The 23,684-nt window shown below is 34.7% G+C and overlaps 1 protein-coding gene across 9 annotated transcripts in view; it reads right to left on the bottom strand.

Annotated features, from left to right (window-relative positions):
- PPARG (peroxisome proliferator activated receptor gamma) overlaps window positions 1-23,684 on the bottom strand; it is a 126,511-nt gene that overhangs the window by 87,625 nt on the left and 15,202 nt on the right. For all 9 annotated transcript variants that reach the window (XM_081071979.1, XM_081071975.1, XM_081071982.1 and 6 more), the window contains exon 2: window positions 16,092-16,162. The gene's annotated coding sequence lies outside the window, so the exon portion shown is untranslated. The remainder of the gene's footprint in view (window positions 1-16,091; window positions 16,163-23,684) is intronic.

Here is a 23,684-nt window from a genome sequence, read left to right as displayed (position 1 = left end):
AACATGGCCAAGAGCATTTGAACAGGATGTAAAATCTGAACTTAAAAATTTAACAGAAATCAACAAACATATGATGAAAGAAAGCCGTCAAAAAACTTTTCTGTTTATAAGGCACTGTGGGAAATACAGAGCAGTGTCAGCCTGCCCTTAAGGAATTTATATCTTGTTGGAAAACAAGCTGCAAAGAGGTGAAAAATAATGATTCATGATTTGAATAAGAATTCCAGCCAATGACAGAAGAGATGTCACAAGGTAGCACTTGGTTCGTTGCCAAATAAATGAAAAATGACTAAGTTTCACAGAGACTCTGAAGAGCATGTCGAAATGGGATGATTCATGGAAATGGCTCCATGTAAGAAATGGGATTTCAGCTGGAGTTCCTACAGTGAGGAATACATAGAGACTACCAGAGCATGGCCTCCTCAAAGACAGTGACCATGCATCTATGTCACAGAACCTCAGTAACTATTATTGTCAGAATAAAGACCATGGTCTGGCTAACTGAGAAACTGATTAACGATTGAATGAATGAACACATGGAGAGGAAGTATAGAGCATTCAAGGGAAGGGAAAGGAGCAAAAGTATGCCTGGGGGATGGTGAGTGCAAACAAATTATGTGCTTTACAGTCGCCTAGTAGGTGATTTATCCAAGGGTATATAGTTAGAGGATACAGCAGGAGCTAGAATATAGGTCTCCTGACTTTCAGTGAGGAATACAGTTTTAAATGGAAAAAAACATTGGCTTTATATTTAGATCAACTCAAGCTAGAATCCGAGCATCACCACATACCAGTAGTACATTGACTTCTGATTGTCTTAAATCCAAACTGAAATAATCTGGAGCCTCCTCCCATTCCTTTTCTCCATTTAAACCAGTAAGTAAACTATGCTTTTTCCCACCTCAGAGCCTCCACGTGTTATTTCCTCTGTAACATCATTCATCTCACAGCTGCCTTCAGCTAACTCCTATTCTCTCTTTGATGGTCAGCAAAAAAATCACTTCCCCAAACCCTCCGAGGAGGTTAAATCACCCTATCATGGCTTCTCATTCTATACAACGTATATGACTCTTTTCCTCCTTCACAGCACTCATTTTATTTATTTACTTTTTTAAAAAACAAACTGTTTTTAGATTTATTTATTTATTTTTAAGATTTTCATGAAAATATAGCTGACATATAATATTATATTAGTTTCAGGTGTACATCATAGTGACTCAACAGGACCCACCTCGCACTATACAGCGTTATTACCACATTATTGACCACATTCCCTATATTACAGAAGGGATCACCATGATAAGCCCAGCAACCACCTGGCACCGTTCCACGCTGTCACAACGTGATTGACTATATTTCTACGTGGTACATTACATCCCCATCACAGTACTCATCTCAGTTAGTCGTACTTGTTCATTTTCTGCTTTCTCCACTACATTATAAACTCCATGAAGACATGACCCCTGCAGAATGCCCACACTAGCACGAAGGACACTCACGAAAGCCTTAGAAGACTTGAGTTTTAGTTTTGGTTTGTTTTATTAATTTTCTGTGTTGTTCTGGGAAGCTACTTAACTTCTCTAGGCCTCCTTTGTAAAAGAAGAGGAGTTGGATTTGACCAGAGTTTCTTACAGTTACCAACGTATGAGTCCCTTTAAAAGGAAGAAAAAACCCTGCAGACCTGCCAAAGTTGTGTCCTCACACTCCCCAGAGGTTCTGTAACCCCAGGTTGAGAAAACTGATATAAGAAGCCATTAAAATGTCCTTGATTTGTGACATTTTGGCTTTATAATCATCTTTTAGATTATTATATTGATATAAAAACACATGATTTTTCAATTTTAAACTCTCAGAGCTTAAAAATATATTTGTGGATCCCTAAGAATCTGTGGATCCCACTTTGAGAAAGAGATGGTCTCTTCCAGGTCTAAAATTTCATCATTCTAAAAAAATCAATGTTTATTTTCCAGAGTACTTTGTAATGAATCATACCTTACACCTGGGCTTGTTAAACTGAGATTTGGGAGAGAACGCAAGGAATTCCACAGCATCAAGGCATCCAGAAAAATTCTTTCATTTGAAGACAGACAGATTCTCAGGTATTGATTTTGGCAACAGGATGAAAAGCATTTGACCTTAAGTCAATGTATATGGCAATGAAAGCCTGATAGAAAGCATTTCCCTGGGCTAAAATGAAGTTATCTTTTTTATTATATAGAGAAGTATGTGAGAATGTGAATTAAAAGTGAGTGAAGAACAATAAAAAGGCAAAAGGCCAACAGCCAACTTAAAAAATGGACGAAAGACTTGAATAAGCATTTCTCCAAGGACATATACGATGTCCAACAAGCATGTGAAAAGATGCTCAACATCATTAGTCCTCAGAGAAATGCAAATCAAAACCACAATGAGATACCACTTCCTACCTACTAGGATGGCTATACTATGATCCCACTTAATACGAAATAAATGGAATAGGCAGATTCATAGAGACAGAAAGCAGAATAGAGATAGCGACAGGGGGTGGGGGGAGAGGTGGGTGATGGGGAGTTGTTTAACGGGCAGAGTTTCTGTTTGGGGTGATGACAAAGTTTTGGATATAGATAGGGCTGATGGTTGCACAACACTGTGAACACTAATGTCACAGAATTGTACGCTTAAAAATGGTTAAAATGTCAAATTTTCTATTACATATATTTTGCCACAATGGGAAAAAAAAACAGTGAAAGAAGATAGGCAGCTTGTTTTTTACCAGTTGGACATCTAAACCTAATAGATATAAAATACACAATAATTGCTTTAGTAGGCAAACTAGCTCCACAATCAGGGACTTCAAGAATTAGCAGTAATACGTGTAATAAGTGTATGACTAATCACCAACTACCTGTTTATTTTGGAATTATGGAGATCCCCATAACTGGTTTACACCTATCAAGCCGTACAAACTCTAATTCTATGGTTCAAGTTAATTATTAATCATCCTTAGTAATGAATGTTAAAGGCCTCAAGGATAACTGAAAAACAAATCTAAATATTCTCATTTCTTATTATCCTTTTTATCTCCTTCTAGTGGAGGTGATAAGTGATTAAATGATTACCAGAATGCTGGAGAGAAAAGTTAGAGCACGACTGTTCTACACAGTAGGTTCTAAGAGTGGAACTTAATACTGTTTCTTTCAGCTTTTACCTTACAGTACTTAGGCTTTGCAAATAAAAATAGAGCTTGCCAGCACCATTTACATACTATTTTTAATTGTTTAATTTGTTTACTTTGTTTTTCAACTTGATGAGTGGTTCTAATGGAAGCAAATGGCATTCATGGCTGAAAATCCTTGGAATTTCTTCTGTGACATGAATATATGTTTCAAAGGACTTTCCCAAATATAACTCAATTGTACTGTGGAACAATTATCACTCTTCCTAACTCTTCAGACTTTGGGTCTGAGCCCTTTCTCAACAGGGCCAAAAAAGCATTCATGCCAGCTGTCACCTTACATTCTCTGCTGTGGTCTTCATTTGCTTTTGATTTGGGCTCCTGACTCTCCTTAAAAAACCTTGCCAAATAAGTCAAAAGAGACAGTGTCCTTAGTTTTTCCAAGGCTGCTTGGAATGAAACCTCTGACTGGAGAAAGGTGACATCTATTCTTAATAAATATTCTGTTCTTCAGGCTTCGCTTTAATGGACTTCTTACTGAACACCCAGAGGCCAGGCTCTCAAGTTATCTGAATATAAACAAAATGCTTGTTTCCTGAGACCTCATCTGCCAAGATTCCACTCAGACTGCTGATTTATAGGTGGTTCTAACTTTCTAAGTGCAGAAGATTGTAACAGAGAGGTGACACTGCCTGTGGTCAGGCTAACATAAAATCAATAGCAGTTCAAAGGAAGAAGCGAATTGGATTAAAACATCCAGTTTCCTTCTCTTTACCACCTGATTCTTTTTCCCCCTACCTCTCAGATTTTAAATGACAATATAACCTCTTTTGACACTTATATGTATATCATAGTAAATTGGTCGTCTCTTAAAATAATTCTGTGACAGTGCATTTTTTTTAAATTAAATTTATTGGGGTGACAATTGTTAGTAAATTTACGTAGATTTCAGGTGTACAATTCTGTATTACATCATCTATAAATCCCATTGTGTGTTCAGCACCCAGAGTCGGTTCTCCTTCCATCACCATATATTTGATCCCCCTTACCCTCATCACCCACCCCCCACCCCCCTTACCCTCTGGTAACCACTAAATTATTGTCTGTGTCTATGAGTTTTTCTTTCTCATTTGTTTGTCTTGTTCTTTTGTTGTTTTTGGTTTATATACCACATATCAGTGAAATCATAGGGTTCTCTGCTTTTTCTGTCTGACTTATTTCACTTAGCATTATACTCTCAAGATCCATCCACGTTGTCACAAATGCTCCTATATCATCTTTCCTTAACACCGAATAGTATTCCATTGTGTATATATACCACAACTTCTTTATCCATTCATCTATCGAAGGACATTTTGGTTGTTTCCATGTCTTGGCCACCGTAAACAAAGCTGCAATGAACATTGGAGTACACGTGCCTTTATAGAGAAATGTTTTCAGATTTTTTTGGGTAGATACCCAGGAGAGCGATTGCTGGGTCATATGGTAATTCTATTCGTAATTTCTTGAGGAACCTCCACACTGCCTTCCATAGCGGCTGACAGTGCATATTTTGAAAAAATAGACAAATACTTAAAATTGAATGAACTTTTAAGGGAAAAAAAAAAATCAAGCACCCTCTTCCTTCAAGTCCATATTTTCACAGGATGGCTAATTCCATAAACTATGCTACTATTTTGACTGAAAACCCAGAATAAATGTGCAGCTTCCACTGCATATTCATTCAGCTTTTGGATACTTGGTTGTCCAGCCCAATATTTTACTTTCTACCTAAGAATCAAACAGTACTTACTAAAACCTGCATTTCTTTGTATCTCTTGTAAACAAATACTCTACCTTAGGGAAAGGGAAAACCAACGACAATCTGTAAGATTGAAGCTTGGTAACGAAATAAGAAACAAAGATATCTTCTATGACCAGATCACTGAAGATAAAGTCGGCTGACAATGAAATGTCAACTCTGGCTGTACTTCCTCATCAGAAAGATGAGAAGAATCCGTACCTCCCAAAATAGAACTAAGTAAAATGGATTATATTCTGGAAATTAGTATAAAGTATATAAAAAAAACATGTAGTTGGGAAAATATTCCTGCAGTTAATTTTCTCATTTAAGAACATTAACCAGAGATGTATCTGTTGATTTTGTAACAGCTGTAACTTTTCCACTGTACAAAGCCTTCAAGTTACAAATTGGCTTGCTGTTTGAGCGGTCTGGAAAAAGCATGTTCTATATGACTGGACTGCTGTAAATTTCAGTCCATTTCCTCTAGTTCTCAGCTCATTTTGGCAGAATACTGCTAACTCACAGTGTAATAAACTATATTGTCACCCTGCAGGGTTTTTATAACTCCATCTACCATATTTGGGGGTGAGGAGGAGGTAGGAAGAACCCATAAGGAAGTAAATGGTATTATGTGACATTTTGTAACCTTTAGCTAGCCCAGGGACAACTGAAATCATGTGTTTAAGATAGGAAGTGTTACTAAATTTGGGATGACTTCTTCTGGCTTTTTTTTTTTCTTTCTTACACCAGCATCATTCAATTTGTTCACAAATAATTTCTGGATTTTTTTCTAAATCATTTTTCCTCCATAATGTAAGGCACAATTCCTTTTTATAAAGGAGATATTCTTGGTAACATTTAAACCAACAAAAGAAGGGAAGCTAGACTACTAATTAACTTTTAAGTTACTACAAAAGATTTGTAGTAACAGGATTTTTAAAAAATCCTAAGATTTCCGTTAAGTGTTAATCAATTTCACAAATTTAGTTCCTTTTTTTTTTTTTTACCAAAAAACTACCATTGTAACTAAATAAAAAACAAGTACTACAAAACAAGGCAGTATATAAAAAGTGACTAACTTAACAAAATTAACATGTCCCTGAATTGTCATGGAAGAGAATGAGAAGAGAGATTAAAGAGGAGAAAAAAAATGGGAAGAATACTATACAAAGCCTCTTTATTGGTGATATTTTATTTTGTAATTCAACTTTCATTCATTTAATATTGATTGAGTAGTTACTGTGAATCAGGCATTATGTTCCATGCTGAGAACACATAAGAGAATAGGACTCAGTCCTTGCCTTCAAGAGAGTTTACAGTCAGCAATACATTCAGACATTTTAATAATTTTTAATAAGGGGGAAATGGGGTACATCCAGAAACTCTGACTTGTGGACTTAAATTCTAAAAATTTCCTTTGTATCTCTGATTTTAGTGATTCCTTCAAGTTCCTTTGATATATAAAGATAGATGATTGCCATATCTGTGCATGCTTAGAAAATTAAGTATTGGAAGTGTCCTTAAAGATCAATTTGTCTAACCTAACCTAATTTGTCAGGAAAACTGAGACTGGAAGAAGGAAAGTGACTTGATTAAGGTCGTTTACCTGCCATGTCTTTATTTCTATGAGCTTTCTTCCAAGTAAGATATAACTTTGGAGGTATCATTACAACTAATGCTTTTATAAATCTATGCTTGTCTGACACCTTACTCATTTACTCATTTAGATCTCCACTGGGACAACCATCACATTAATTTCATTACCCTTCTTCCAAATTTAGGGGAAGCAGTTTTTCCTTAGAGGGCCTGTCTCTTTTTAATGTTGATCTGAGACCTCACCCCCATAATATTTCCTCCTTCTCCACTGATTTGCACTCTTCCCAGTTGACCCAACTGTCCTAGTCACTGCCAAAATTCTCAGTGGTCTAAAATCAACACCATTCCTCCATCAACAAAAGATGGAAAACTGCCTATCACCTTCTAAGCTCCCTGATATATGTGTATCCATTTCTACCATTACATTTAAGCTATAATCTTAAACACTTATCTCTTCCTTGTAACTGTTAATGGCCTTACTCCTTTTTTCATTCTTCTTGACTTTTCATTTTATAAATTTTCAGTAACACACACCCGCCCCACACACCCACGGAATATTATTCAGCCACAAGAAAAAGGGACACCCTGCTACTTGGGACAACATGGATGGACCTTGGGCATATTATGCTAAGTGAGATAAGTCGAACAGAGAAAGTCAAGTACTTTATGATCTCACTTACAGGTGGAACCTAAGAAAGCCAAACTTGTAAAAAAAAAAAAAAGAGAGAGAGAGAGAGAAAAAGAGTGTGTAAAATGGTGGTTATCAGTGGGTGGGGGAATAGGACAGATGTCATTTAAGGGTATAAACTTGAAATGGATAGTAAATAAGCCCCAGAGAGATGCGCAGTATAATACATATAGACAACAATATTGTATTATAATCATCAAACTTGCTAAGAGACTAGAACTTAATTATTCCAACCACTAAAAGAAACAATTAACAAAAGGAAAAGGCAACTCATATGTTAGATAAGAGATGAATATACAATATATATAAAGGACTCACACAACTCAATAACAACAACAAAAAACAAACAATTCATTTCAAAAAATGGGCAGAGGAACTAAATAGACATTTTCCCCAAAGAAGACATCCAAATGGCCAACAAGTACGTGAAAAGTAGCTCAACATCACTAATCATCAGGGAAAGGCAAATAAAAACCATAATGAGATGTTACCTGTTAGAATGCCTGTCCTCAAGAACACAAGAGGGGCGGCCGGATGGCTCAGTGGGTTAGAGTGCAAGCTCTGAATGACAGGGTTGCTGGTTCGATTCCCACATGGGCCAGTGAGCTGCGCACTCCACAGTGCTGCCGCTGAGCCCCCAGAGGGGCGGCTGGATGGCTGTTTGTTAGAGCGTGAGCTCTCAACAACAAGGTTGCCGGTTCAATTCCCGCATGGGATGGTGGGCTGCGCCCCTGCAACTAAAGATTGAAAAGGACGACTAGACTTGGAGCTGAGCTGTGCCCTCCACAACTTGATTGAAGGACGACTTGGAGCTGATGGGCCCTGGAGAAACACACTGTTCCCTAATATTCCCCAATAAAATGAAAAAAAAAAAAAAGGAACACAAGAGATAACAAGTGTGGGCGAGGATTCGGGAAAAACAGAACACTTGTGCACTGTTGGCGGGAATGTAAAGTCACTGTGGAATACAATATGGAGGTTCCTCAAAGTATTAAAAATAGATTTATCTTCCTCTTTTAAACTTTACCTATGTGTTGTTTCTTAAGACCTCAGCTTTCAATACATTCTTCACTCTATGCTAATGACACTCTATCCACATGTCTAGTTCTGACCTCTGAAACAAAGTTTGGTCCCATATCTTCACAGTTCTCTAGGATATTTCTAGTGAGAGATTCCATCTTCACTTCTCATTCAACAAGTCTAAAATCAAACGCATCTTTCTTCTCCCCAAACGGGGGAATATCCCCTATATTTCATTTAATAGCTCTATCACATCGTATATCAACCAAAAATTCATTTTTGATTCTTTTTTCTTTCACTTTTTTTAGTTGTCATTCAGTCACCAAATCTTATGTTATCAAAATATCTTTCACTTGTCCCTTCCAAAGACAGCTGCATTTGTCATACCATTTTCTTATCCCCAAATCTTTAAGTTCCCCAATGCCTTCTAGACAAAGTCCAAGTTCCTCACCCTCGCCTTTGTATCCAAATTTAGCCCATATCTTTTCCCTATGTGAACTTCCCACTGATTCTAGAGTACGACATGCCCACCGATATCTTCAAATTCTTTCCCCAAGATGCTCCTTATATTTAAAATTTCCATCGTCTTCCTTTGCATGCCTGCATATCCTTACTTTCAGGGTTCAGAGGGCAACCACTCATGAAACAACTATTGAGGATTCCAGCTCTGCACGTGTGTCTTCTTCTGTGAAGTTTTACGACATGTTTTTTCCTCAATCACCCATTGCCCAGCTCTAGTATTTAATTATTTCAAGTCGTACATGTAAGTATTGTCTTTGAAACAAGACTGAGCAAAAATATCTCATAATTCTATTTTGTCCAGAACACTGCTGGATATATAAAAGTAGTTCAATGGATACTTGTTTAATAAGTAACATATACAAATAGGAGCCAAAAAAAATCTCAGTACAAATAACTATTCTAGCCTTCTATGTTTCTTATTAGGTGGCAATATATTATTGTGGGGTCTGAAACTGAAATAACTAAGTGCAGAAATATCTAATGCATTTCAACACATGTCTTGCTACAGATTGAATTCTAACAGGAAGCCACTCAGGTACGGTTCTATAAATCCTTAAATTATCAAAAACATATTATCACCATTAAGAAAATAAATAGCAATAGGTCCAAAAGGCAAAAACCACATTCACTCTGCTTCAATTGGTAATAAGAAAGTAGAGTCTAAGGAATAAAGATGTACATTTCTCTAAAGCAATAAACAAACACACAAACAAACAAACATTCGAGACACATTTCCAACAACGTGTCTTCAAAAATAGAGTAGTAGTACATGTTAGGAAAAGATCTATCCTAATGGCAAAATGTGAATACCTGGGTACTCGGAATGACGGCACAGCTTCCACTCAAATCCCATCCTCTTAAAGAATGACTTGGAAAGCCCAGTGAGTAGACCACTGTTAGGGTGTACCGGTGAATTTTAGCTTGAGTGGGAGAGACTAAGTTACTTGTCCTCTGTCTATTCTGACATTTTCATTTGGGTAAAATTAAAGGCAATGATTATAGTAATCCCTTAAAGATATATAATGCTGTAAAAATTTTTTCTAAGCCCTTAGATATTTGATCTTAGTTGACCTCCACAATAAACATCTTAAGATAAGGAAATAGAGGTGCAGAGTTTTTAAAAGACTGCCAATTAACAGAAGAGGACAGACTACATCCCATGTGTCCTGACTCCCAAAGCAGCAGCTTTCTCTGGAATTACATAGCACTCTTCCAAAGTACAACTGGAGGTTGGTGTTGGTGAAACACTGAGTATTAAACATCTCTGTAGTAATAGGAAAGTCATTTTCACTGTTCATATGTAGTTATTACAATACTTCCTGAGTAATACTCCTTATATTTCCAGCGAGAGTAACAACTATTTTGTGGTTGGTGTATTAGTCATACAAGAGTTCTCTGGATTTTTCAAATAGATTGCTAAAAAAATTAGGTCTTGTCAATTGTATTTATACGTCAGTGGTTACTTCTGTACACAAAGTGCTCTCAATTTTACGACACTATCTGGAAGAAATTCAATAACACATTGTTAATACTCTACTCCTACAAAATAATTTTAAAGCTCCATGGGAATTTAGATTTGTACAAGTTATTAGGATGTGACCTTTCCCTTAGATTTCTTATTTTAGGATTGACTTAACATGGTATTTCCCCAGTGGGAGCTGTTGTACTTCCTTCACAGATAAGAAAAATAGCAATCACAAATTATAGTGAGCAAACTTAGGGAAACATATATTTGTATGATGCTGATGAAACTGAAATCATAAGAGGAGACCATACTACGTATTCCTTGGGTTTGAGAGGAAAGCCATGTGGCTTGCTAACAAAAGAAAACAAAAGTTATGCCATTATGGTATTTCCCTGAAATTTATTCCTAATTGTTTCTTGTCCCAGCTACCAAGTCTTATGACTTTTAAAGATTATTAAAGATGTTTACGTCACTAAATTTCCTATGTCCTGTCTACTGGGAGTATAAAAGGTTAAAAATATCAAACTTTTAATAATTTAGATGATTTCAGATCACAGGATCTGGACTGAAGGACAAGGAGCTCGTGAATGTAAAGAAAAAGAGCCAGAAAAACGTGAACAAGATCACAGTTGCTTCACGTTATGTTCCATGGAATAACAGTGGCGTCCAATTATTCATCTCTTACTACATGATACTGTGTAGAATGTATGCACATTATTTGTAATATATGAGTTACTGAAAACATCCAAAGAATCAAGTACGCTACAGCTAGGACGATAGAGCATATTGTTGGCAATTTTTTAAAAAGGCAAACAACATTGTGTCAGAGGAGATAACGAAGATATGTACATTTTTCCTAATTAGTTTAGCTAGATGCCAAAATCAATAACTTTACATAGTGTTAGTTAATAAAAAGATTAAAATTAAGAAATTATGAAAAGATTAATTTTTTTGTTATAAGAATAAAAGTGTGGGCTAGAAATGAAAATTAAGTAATCATCAAAAGTAATTTTCGTATTCCCTCTTATCCGACATTCTTGTACATTAGGTTTCATTACAACTACTACTTGAGAACACTGCTTTATTTAAATTATTACTCAAGGATCTCGAATAATCAAACCCCTCCCCCTACCATGCACTTTAACAAACTGTTAATTCACAGTTTCTGTATCGTAGAAGCTTTTCTTTCAGGCTTAATTTTTAGGAATTAACCCTCTACATTTTACAGTAGCGACATAGTTTTTCAGTAAAGATAGTACCCATTGTGATGGACTCATAATTTTTCCAGAAAATATTATATAGTGTAGACACAGCTAGGTTTTAAAACGTTTTTGAATCGAAAGAGAATTTAGAATTCTTTTATCACAATCCTTTAATTTTATAGACATTGAGGGTCAGGGATAGCAATGCATTTAGTTTATCAAATACTACACAGACATATAAAAATGTGTGTATATGTATTAAGAATTGGAAGGCAACTTACAGAAATTAAAATAGTTTGAATAAGGATGTTAAGATTATAATTTTTCTTTAAAATGATGTTTTTTGCTATTACATTGCTTATTTGATATTAAAAAATATAATACCCTGTACTGTAGTTAAAAGCTATAGTCTCTATTTCATTTCATTAACTGTAACTTAATCCCCAATGAAAGATTAGAATAAAAAGAAAAGACAATCATCCATAATCTTTTCCTAATTATTGTAATACATTTTAACCATAATTTTGTATCTTAAATTTTTTATCATTGTATCTTTATTCTAAAATTAATATTCCCCTCAAATATTTAAAACATTTAATTTAAATATATTTTTTTTAAAAATTGGTTTGTATCCATCTCTCTCGAAGTCCTATTTGTTAAACCTGCACGATCAAAAGCAGTCATTCCTTTCTAGTAACAACGAGCAGCATGTGGACTTAAAAGGCTAGGAGGCACCCGCAGCTCAGTCTTTAAATTTTATTTAAATTTAGAACAGCCTTAGGAAATAATCTGCAAATGCTTTGCAATTAATTAAGCAGGGTTTTTTTTCCTAACCAAAAAAACACCAAAAACCCCATATTATTCTGATACCTAAACAATTGGTGAATCCCCTCACTCTCTACCTACGTTCCACTATAACGACCACAAAGCCAAAGCTAAAAGATAATAGATTTAAAAGAATAGAAATCAGTTAAACGTATGCTTTGGAAATAAGTTTTTGCTCATTTTGCTACTACTACATCCTCAGACAATATCAAATGTCATAAAAATAATGCAAAAGCAATATAGTTGCTCAAATCCTTCAACATAGAAACTTCCCTTTCACCAATTTAGATGACAAAAATGATTTTTAAAAAGTGAAATATGCACATAAAGATATCCACTGATGTAATGGTATAAGAATACACAGTAATTCTACAACAATAAAAAAACTAGAAACCACCTAAAAATTGGCTTAGTAAATTATGTGATATCACTAAGATGGACTATTTTGTTGCCATCACGAGAGAGCTGAAAGTCAGGTAGATACAAAGAAAGATTTATGTGATCTAACAGTGAAAGAAGCAAAAATGCTACATATACCATAACTGTTAGTAAGTAGAAAACGTATACAGGCTGACAAGAACTGGAAGAAACTATGCAGAAGTAAGACTAGTAGTTTATATGTGATTAATTGTGGTCTTTTTGAAAAAATATTTTCATAGCCTTTCGGTAATAAACACGTCTTAAAACATTTTAATGTAAAATGAAACAAAACCATTGGCCAAAATTCATAAGCAAACGTTATGTGCCCTGGTTTCTAATCTTATTTGTAAATGTACTACCTACCCACCTTTCACATTATCTGTGTTCCAATCCTGAAGCCATGCGTGCATAGGTAGCAGTATAGCTAGCTAAGAGTTTATGTACAGAGGGCAGGACTGAACTTTGCATGAGAACACATACAGAAAATGATAAAGATCGTTGTGTCCTATTAGTAATTTACAGAATTGTGATTTGCTCCACCCAGTACACCTATAATTGAATTCCTCAGCTATAAAATCATTGGGACCAAACAAGTTCAGATATCTTTTATCTAAACCTTTTTTTTTTTCTCCCTTACCATCAGTTAACATATTTCTTATGTTCTTTTCTTCTTTTTATAGATTCATTTGTCTTAGTTATAAATTAACCCCATAAACAACTCTCCCAACCACCCCAGCTCTACTGTTTCCTGTGCACCAGGTTTCTTTTTACTAGCACAATTTATGATTTAGAGGCCAGTTAAACTGCCAGTTCGTAAATGATGTCCAGGGGAATCTTTAGATTAAAAAAAAAAGAAAAGAGATTCCTAAGGATAAAGACACACAGGCAGAGATTCTCCTTTTAGCTGGCACCCTAGCAAAAAAGTGAAATGTAACTCCTGAAGACTTCTGTTATTTTCTTTTTTACTTTGAAAAATGCGGTAAAATATACATAACGTAAAATTTACCATTTTAACCATTTTTAAATGTATAATTTTGCGGTATGAAGTACTTTCACAATGTTGTGTGACCATCACCACCATCCATCTCCAAAACTTTTTCATCTTCCCAAACCGAAACTATACTCATTCAACACTAACACCTCACTCCCCCTCCCCCAGCCCCTGGTAACCACCATTCTACTTTTTGTCTCTATGAAGTTGACTACTGTAGGTACAACTTCTGCTATTTCTTGTTTCACCTAAAGTCTGTGAACTAGTGTAATTCATTAAATTGGTTGAACACACAATCAAGTTACCGGCAAAACAAAAAGCTTTAGGGAAGAATTCCCACTACTTAGCATTTCATTTTTCATGCCCAAATACTTGAATTCAGAGCTTGGTCTTTTTTATTTTAAGTGGCTTTAGATTTTGCGAACTTGTTTTTCAGAACTGGTTTTCTAAGCAAACATAATGCCGCTATTGATTTCCTTGGAGAATCCAAGTTCCCTTACTACGACTTGTAGTCACGGAAGGCCCAGATATTTTATCTAGAAACCATATGACCTTCTCCCATCTTCGCCATTCAAATACAAGACTAATAATTCTAAGTTCTTGTTCAAATGATGTCCTGGGTAAGACTAGTGGACCAAGAGATTATTAATGAGATCTAAATATTTTCACAGTTTTGGTTTGAATATTCAAATCACACACCGATTGTCACCAACTAACACCTTTGCTAAGGGGAGGCTGAGCCTTATGGAATTTTCCCCTTCACAAGTCTTGTAGGGTGACCGGAAGTAACTGGCTAAGTATTATTAAGTGGAGGCCAAACTTGTGGAGGTAAGAATGGCAGTGTGTAGGGATGGGATTAAGCAACACAGCGCAAAGAATATCCTTGAAGAAAACAATACCCCTGCTTCTCTTTGTTCCAAGATTTGCAAACACACACAAACTTACTCTATAGATCAGTGACAATCTAGTAAGAGTGATTATTTAGTGACTCCAATGTTACTTTTAAAGAGCTTTTTACTTTGAAATAATTTGAGGCTTATAGAAGAGTTGCAAAGATAGAAGAGGGAGCTCCCATGTACCCTTCAACTAGCTTCCCCTACTGTTACACTACATATCCCAACCATGGTACAGTGGTCAAAACAATAAATTAACATTGGCACATAGTACTACAAACTACTTTACTTGGATCTCACCAATTTTCCCACTGATGTCCTTTTTCTGTTCCGGGATCCAATCTAGGATCCCACATTGCATTTAGCTGCCATGTCTCCTTATTCTCCTCCAAACATCTAGTAGTTCCTCAGTTTTTAAACAGCTTTATTGAGGTATAAATGACATACAAAACATTGCACATATTTAACGTATAGGTCGTTGGTCTTTACATGTTTCTTATGCCTCTGACACTGTTGAAAAATACTGGTTGAGTATTTTGTAGAATGTCTGTCTCTTTAGGTTTGTCTAAGGTTTTCTAACGATTCAATTGAGATGATGGATTTTTATGGAAGACTACCAAAGGCAAGACATGCTCTTTTCAGGGCAATTTATCAGGGGGTATATGAGCTCAATATGTCTTATCACTGTTGCTATTAACCTTAACCAGTTGGTTAGGGTGGTGTCTGCCAGGATTCTCCACTGTAAAGATACTATTTTTCCTTTTGTAATTCATAAATATTTGGGGGGATACTTTGAGGTTATGTACATATTCTGCTTCTTCTTACACTTTAACCAATTTTACTATTCATCTTGCCTGCTGCAATTATTACTGTGGTTCTTTAACGGCAATTTGCTATTTCCCACCTCCCTCTTACATTTACTAATTTAAATTCTTCTGTAAGGAAAACTTCTTTTTCCATTTGTTTATTTATTCAGCATTTATTTATATCAGTATGGAACCATGTACATATTTTTTATTTGGGGGGGTTATACTACAGTTATTTATTATTCAAATTTTCCAGCTTTGGCCACTGGGAGCTGGAACAATTTGAGCAATAAAATAAGTAAGTATATTGGATTATAATCCCCCTCCCCAAATAAAATATATATATACATGAGTACTGGATATTGCAGCAACTTTTTAACCAGGAATCATGGCTGCGTGGCCTACAGGGAACTAGAAAGATATTTTAATTTTCATCTCAATTTAATTTTAAGTGTCATAACCTAAAATAATATACTTGTACTTGAGACTTATTTCTACGTTTATTTCTCAACTTCTAGGTCACTTTCCTATCTTTGTTTTGTCTTAGACAAATATATTACTGTGTTCTCCCTTAACTGACTGGTAAACTATACAGTAGAAAGTATTCTGATAGTCAAAATAAAAGTTAAGAAATTTTGCAATAAAATACTATGAAGAATTTGAATGCTCTTTTAAAAAAATAATTTTAAATACAAATTTAGTATAATAAATTCTGAGTTTACCTACCGTTAAACGGTGACTCTTGATTGAGAAAATGACCTCGTGTATCTGTGGTTTAGAATAGGCTTCTTTCAAACCTGAACAATTAAAAAGAAAGAAGATTTTTAATATACACATATAATCAAAGTCCCTTGACAACCTAGGCTGCCAAAGTGCACAAGCACAAATAAGTTTATTGTTTTCTGTTGGATTTCATTCTGAACGCTTGCTTTCCCTAAGCTTATTTTTTTATTCTCTAGAAGTAACCAACAGGCTACCAACTGACTCACAAATCATACAGGGCTGTACAATCTTCCCACAGAAACGGATCATATTCATTTACCTACTTTCCTAGTTGTGTCACTGATCATGAGTTAAGGTCCTTTATCTCATCCATCATTATTGTACAGACTTAAGAAATACTTATTTGAAAAGGATTAATAACCTCAAAAGATAGATGTTTGACTTATTTCGCTTCGCAGAAAAGGTTGAGAACCATATGATTTCATTCAAATGTGGCATATAAAACTGGCATATAAAACGGAAGCAACAAATTAATGAGACAAATAAAGAAACAAAAACTCATAGACACAGACATCAGTTTAGTGGTTACCAGAAGGTAAGGGGGCGGGAGGAGGTTGAAGAGGTAAGGCGAGTCAAATATTTGGTGATGGAAGGAGAACTGACTTTGGGTGGTGAGCACAAACTGTGATCGATAGATGACATATTACAGAACTGTACACTTGAAACCTATTTGATTTTACGAACGAATGTCACTCCAATAAATTTAATAAAAAAAGATAGATGTTTGATAAAAGTTATACACAGCAAAGATGATATTAAAACATAACCTCATTCTAGATGGCACACGGCTGTTACGCCTGAGGTAAAGTACAATGATGTGTCACAACTATTTAGGGACAGTAAATGCAGCACATTCCATGAGAAGCAGATTTTTAAAAGGAAGACCCAGAGAGCACATTATCTAAGTAAATGTGCCAAAGGTCTTAGGATACATATCCTTGGCTCTTATGAAGGGCCTAGGGATCCTAGAATAGCTGTCTATCCCCTAAAGACAAAACGGCCATCTACTGCCACAAGCTTTATCATCAGGGCCTTAACAGTCCCAATATCCAGACTCAATGTTCTGTACAGTCTAACCTACAAAAAATTCTAATTTTTTTCTTTTTTAATCTACACCTTTCAATTTGGAATTTTCAAAAACTATTCTGTTATCCATGCATGACATAAAAATAGTAGATCACGAATATAAAACATTTCCCTATTTTGTTCTTTCTGGTATGAAAGAATATAAACTATAGCCAATGTAATTTGTTCTAATTATTTGTTCCTCTAGCATTGTTTAATATTTTTGTTTGGAAATGGAAAACCTCTTAATGTAGACTCAATATCAATAATAAAGTACCAATTTGTTTTCAGAATGAGACGTACATACTCTTCTATAGAAAGAGCTAATCTGTCAGTATTGTAGACCTGTAGGTTTTGTTTTCTGACTAACTGCTGACCTGTATCATAGCAATTTATATAAATACTGTCTAATTTGTTGTCAAAATGAAAGCAGTTTCCAGACCAAAACTCTTCATTATATTTAACAGGCATAAGATATGAAAAACAACTTTATCTAGAATGGATTACCACTTTGACCTTTTCTACATTTAAGTCAACTAAAAAGGACTTTAATAGGTTAAACCAATAGGAAAGAATGTTAATTAAAACAATTTGAACAAAATCTCTATCTGAAAAATTAAAGAATGCTAACTCCACGTTAAGATTGTCATACTAGTTTTCCCTGACACTCATCCTAATGTCCCTTTGATATACATGTGAATTCATTAAGAAGGAATGAAAGTAAAGAAGAAAGAATAAAGATTTTTGGGAACTGCTATCTGTAGCCCTAAGAATTTGATCAAACAGAAAACCGGGCTGGCTCCGACTTTCAGAAGCAGACAGAAATCTATACCCTTTCCCAAAACCCTCTCCTATAACTAAGATCCATAATTTCCTTTGTGTATCCATTCAGTATTGCCTTGTACCATAGAAGGTATAGTTTCCAGACATAAATTTTTAAAATATATTTTATATATAATATACAGAGGGTGCCAAAAAAAAGTATACATATTTTAAGAAAGCAAAACTGTATTAAAATCGTAGTACTCCATATATACCGGTAATAAAAGGTGAATACAAGCCACGTTTGACTTCTGCAAGTATAAGAGGTGCTCAAAGTGGTTGCCATCAGCATCCAGACACTTCTGATTACAGCGAACTACTGCTTGAGCAACGTTGACCAAAGTGTCCACTTGTATACACTTTTTGGGCACCCCTGGTGTAATTATATTTTCATTATATATTATATTTATTTATATATTGTCTTCTAGATATATTTTATTTTATTACATTTATAGTATATTAATAAAGTATAATTATCATATTTGTTACCTATAATTCATATTTATTAATTATATAATTATTCATTTTAATTATATTTATGCTATAAATACACTAAAATACTATAAAATATACTATATAGTATTTATTTTATTATAGGGTAGAAACAAGATCCATTCTGGGGCCAATAAATATCAAGGATTATAGTTTTTTACGTTCTCCATCTGTTCAGTTAAATTAAGATTGGTTTATATTTATTAGATTATAAATCCTTCTACTCATCTTTTTAAGTCAGAGAACTAGGCTGTGAAGACAGTAAACAAGCCCCTCACATTTCAATAGAACCTACATTGGAGAGGTGCTGTTCATACCTACTCATCCAATTTTTTTTTTATCTGAAATAGGATTTTTACCAGAATCTAACCAGATAATAATGCAGCCAAGGGGAAATTTACTCAGACTAATTTGTCTGAAATGGTATAAATGGTAAAAGTTGACATAAGAAATAAAAAAATAACTAACAGTGGAAACCACTGAAAACTTATCAAACAATTACTTCCCCAAAAGCTCTGGGTCTAGATCATTTTATAGATAAATTTTCAAAGAAGAGATAATTTTCTTGCTATGTAAACTGTTTCTGAGTAGAAAAAATAAAGTGACCAAATTAATTTTTCAAAAGTAGCATAACGTTGGTATTAGAAACTAACAATGACAAAGAGAAAAATACTAATCCCATTTATTAATATTAATTTAAAATTATAAATAAAATGCTAATACAAAAATTTGACAGTATATTAAAAGAATAAACCACCATAACCAAGTTGGATCTATCTCATTAAAGCAAAGACGATTTAATATTAGAAACCTATTAAAATAATGTGTCACAGGACTAGCTAAATTTTTTAAAAAACCATATGATAATCTCAAAAATGCGAAAAATACTCAACCAAATTCAACATCCATTCTTGATAATATTTCTTTTAAAAACTAAGAAACTTCAATAACAAGAATATTTATCTCAAACTTATAACAATATCACCTTAATTGTGAAATACTACAACAGCATTTCCCCAAATGTGTTCTATCAATAACTAGTTCCTTAAGACTTTCCAACAGAAAAGCTTCCACCAAAAAATACATTTGCATATATTGTTCATTTTTGGAGATTAATAAAGTACATTAACATTATATTAATATATAGTCTGTAAGCTCTAACTTAAAAAACAATATCAAAAATAATAATCTTCTTAACTTTTAACTCACTAGTTCTCAAATTTATTGAGACATTTATTTCTTCACTTGCCATTATTTCACTCCTCAACCCCATTTGACTGTTTTTTTTCACCTATCTTTCTACTGAAACTCAAGCAAAAGTGACAAGTTGTCTCCTTGCTAAAGTCATTAGACTTTTCTTGATTTGCATTCTGTTTATCCAATGGTGTGCTGGTAAATGTTTAACAATGGCTGTCCTAATAGGGAAAAATACTCTGATGTGTAGTGTTTGCCAATTTCTGTGGTGTATATACTCCCACCGTGATTGATTTCAGGTTACAATGTGCCGTCCCTGAGACCAGAGTGGGGAATAGCTGGTCACAGCAGTGGATAGTATTTCCACCCTGCAGATACAATCAACATGAACACCTCAACAGCGTGACATAATTAGGAAGAGATGCAGTTGGTGTGTTTATTGCCTTTGTTTTAACATAACTTGTTTAACTTCAGCATATACAACTTAGTTTTTAATAATAGCTGTGGACAACAATCACTCAAAAATCCTGAAAGTTTCACAACTGACTTGCACAAGCCGGTCTGCGCTGGCTCCAGCTTCTGCAGCATTTGACATTTTGTCCATCCTCTACTATTGAAACTGTCGTTTCCCTTAGCTTCCCAGAGACCAGTTTCTCTGAATTCTTATCCTACCACAGCATTACTATTTTTGTCCCTTTTCTTGGTACCTCTCCTCTCGGAGCCCTTGTATTTTGTGTTCTGCAAGTGCCTTATCGACCTCACACTTCCCCATAAACACATCTACTTGATTGCAGCTCCCAAATCTTTATCTCTAACCATAACTCCTCTCTCAAGAGTTCTAAATCTGCTTCCCACTTTCTTTTGAACACCCCTACCTGAGGTTCTGCAGGAACCTCAAATTCAACATCGCCCAAACGGACTTTTTCCTCGGAATAATTAAAGAAGCACAATTCAACATACTTGGACCACTCCTTGTTTCCTGCAAGATTAAAAGAAATTCCATCCTCTACTCCAGTCTTTCAAAATATGTTGAAGGAGATCAATTCATAACCGCAAGCAACCCTTCCTTTTTTTTTCTTCTCCCCCTTTGATTTTCCTTTTCCTGCTTCCCTTTGATTTTTTTCACACCCCATACTCTCAAAGTGTATCCTTTACCAAAAGCTTTCTCCATCCTCAGCCCAGTAATTTCATAATCTCTCCCTCCTCCTCTCCTTCCCAGCACTTTATTATGTATATCAACATAAATCTCCAGCTTTTCATGTCCAGTCATTTTCCACTCATTCTCCAATACTTCATCACAAAAATCTAGGAATCGATCTTGTAAGACCAACTTTTCTAAAGGTAGGGCAAGGGGGTGTTGTGCTGTCAAATAAAAATTCTCTTTGGTGGAGTGGGAGAAAGTGAAAGTATATGAAAACTCCCAAATGACTAATTTTTATCCCATCAAACTAAATGCATGGATCTGCCACCTCCCTCCCCTCCCTCAAATTGCTGATTGATTCCATTAGAGGCCAGACTCAAGATGGATCAATTACAGCCTTTGCTAGATTTTTACAATGATCACATAAAATTTGATATTAAATTCACCTCTATATCCTGGGATGACAAAATAAAATGACTTGATTTAGAGTAAGAGGAGTTTAGGAGAAAAAGAAAAACGGAAATAAAGAATCTCGTAACAGTGGTTGGTTTCAAGTGATGGCAGAGTTACTGAATATAAGTTCAAGGTTTGGTGATCTAATTTACCTTGTCACAAGTAACAGAAACAAGTACTTTCAAGTTGCTTACCACTTACAAAACACACAAACTGATTTGCAGTGAACCAGAACCACTAAAAGTTTAGATCTAATCCGTGGTTGCACCTGAATATGGTTATACTTATGCAGATCTAATTGTTAAGTGTGGAATGGGCGGTGTTGGGGGTGGTGTAGATATCTCACTCCTTGGCAGGTTAAGTACTGGACAATTAAAGAGTTAAAGAGTGCAACACAGGGTGCTGGGTTCAGGTTGCTTGGGTTAAATCCTAGTTTATCATTTGTCAGCTTATTTTTAGCTCTCTGTTTGTTTCTTCATCTGCAAAATAGAGATAACAGTGTATACCTTATGTGACTGTTGGAAGAATAAAATGAGATAATGTATGGAATGAGCTTAAAATAGAGCCCAATACAGAATAAGTGCTCAATAAATATTACTATCAATAGCTAGATTATTTTTTTGGTGCTTGATATAATTAAGGAAGAGTCCTTTAGAAGAATGATTAAATGACATTTTGGCTGAGTTTAAAAATTGCGGAGTACACTAAAGGGTAGGCTAAATGGAAAGAATTGCATTCTCTAAACAGGAAATCGTATGTTTATGTTTATAAAGCCATCATCAACTAAGTTATCCTAATGATTAATGTTACTCTAAAAAGTCCTGATAGCTATTTAGGGTTAGGAAGTAGAACGAGACTACAGATGTGAAATAAAAAGCAACAATTATTTGTTGAGCATCTGATACTTGTTAGCAGCATTATGCTGGGGATAAAGAATGAACAAAATGGACAAATATTCCAGCTCTTGTGTAACTGCATATGTAAAGATGTAATTAGATGCCTAAGGATGCTATGATACTATATCGGCCATTGGGAAAAAAAGGATAGAAATTAAGGTTGTTAAAGACAATTAGGGGTTATTTTAACAAGCCACTATGCTTTACCAGAATTCATGACATAAGGTCTATTGATCCCCCTCTCCCAATTTGAGGATTAGTGACTCAGTAATTTTTTTTGAAAAATCAATCAAAATCCATTTATAAGTTATAACCAATTTTATGTAGTCTCAGAAAGAGGAACATAAACATTGTGTTCATGTTAAATTCAGAATAAAAACATCCCTAATGTAAAGTATCATGACTATAATTAATAACACTGTATTGTATAATTTAAATTTGTTAAAAGAGTAGAACTTAAACATTCCCACACACAAAAAAGATGAATATGTGAGCTGATGGATGTGTTAATTACTTAGATGGAGGGAATCCTTTCACAATGCATACATACATATGTTAAGTCACCACAATATACATTTTTAATATCTTAGAATTCTATGTGTCCATTATATCTCAAAAAGGAAAAAGAAATCTCTACTTCATCATGTGATTAGCAGATAAAAATACATTTCATTTCCATATTATAATTAGAGACCTAGCCAAAGACAGATGCTGGGAATTGGGAAACAGAAAAAGGAACAGTCATCACAGAGAGAGGAGAGACAGAAAAAGAAGGAAAAAGAGAGATGGAATATGGGACACTCCAGGAATGAAACAAAAGGTGGAAAAGGAAGGAATAAGAACTAGAGCTAGAGCAAAACTATGGAGTATATGGAAGGAAGGAGAGAAGAAGAAAGGAAAGAAGATAGAAAGGAGAGGCCCAGAAATCCGTATTAGTCAGAGGTAATAACTTTTGCTACTATTTAAGCTAATCTATTCACTTTGAATATAAGCATCAGAAAGAGTCATCACTGGTATTTTAAATATTATGCAGAAATTAATAAGCCACCAAAATTATTTAGCCAAAGTTTTCACATTCATAATCACACATACATACTAATACCTTCAGGAAACTATCTTTGTTTTTCTCTAAACTCACATTCACAGTTTCCTACTTCCATGCCTCTGCTCATACTATTTTTCCATTTGAAATGCTTTGTCCACCATCAGCCCACATTCAATGAACAATATTCAATATATATTGATTGTCTACCTACTATATGCCAGGCACCACTCTAGGCACACTTCAAAATTTTACACATATTCTTGTGAGAAGTACATGTTGTTTTAATAACACACAATGAAAATGGGCTATTTTAACAAAATATTCTACTAGACTTGAAGTGAAATGAATTTTTCCTCTTCAGCTAAACTTCTTCTCCACCTGATACCATAGGCTAAAATAATCCTATGAAAATGACGTCCCTTATTTAA

Source organism: Rhinolophus hipposideros (assembly GCF_964194185.1).
Source record: "Rhinolophus hipposideros genome assembly, chromosome: 14".
In the NCBI taxonomy this organism is placed as follows: domain Eukaryota; kingdom Metazoa; phylum Chordata; class Mammalia; order Chiroptera; family Rhinolophidae; genus Rhinolophus; species Rhinolophus hipposideros.
Note: the sequence above shows the minus strand (reverse complement) of the source record. Positions and strands in the feature narration are given on the sequence as shown.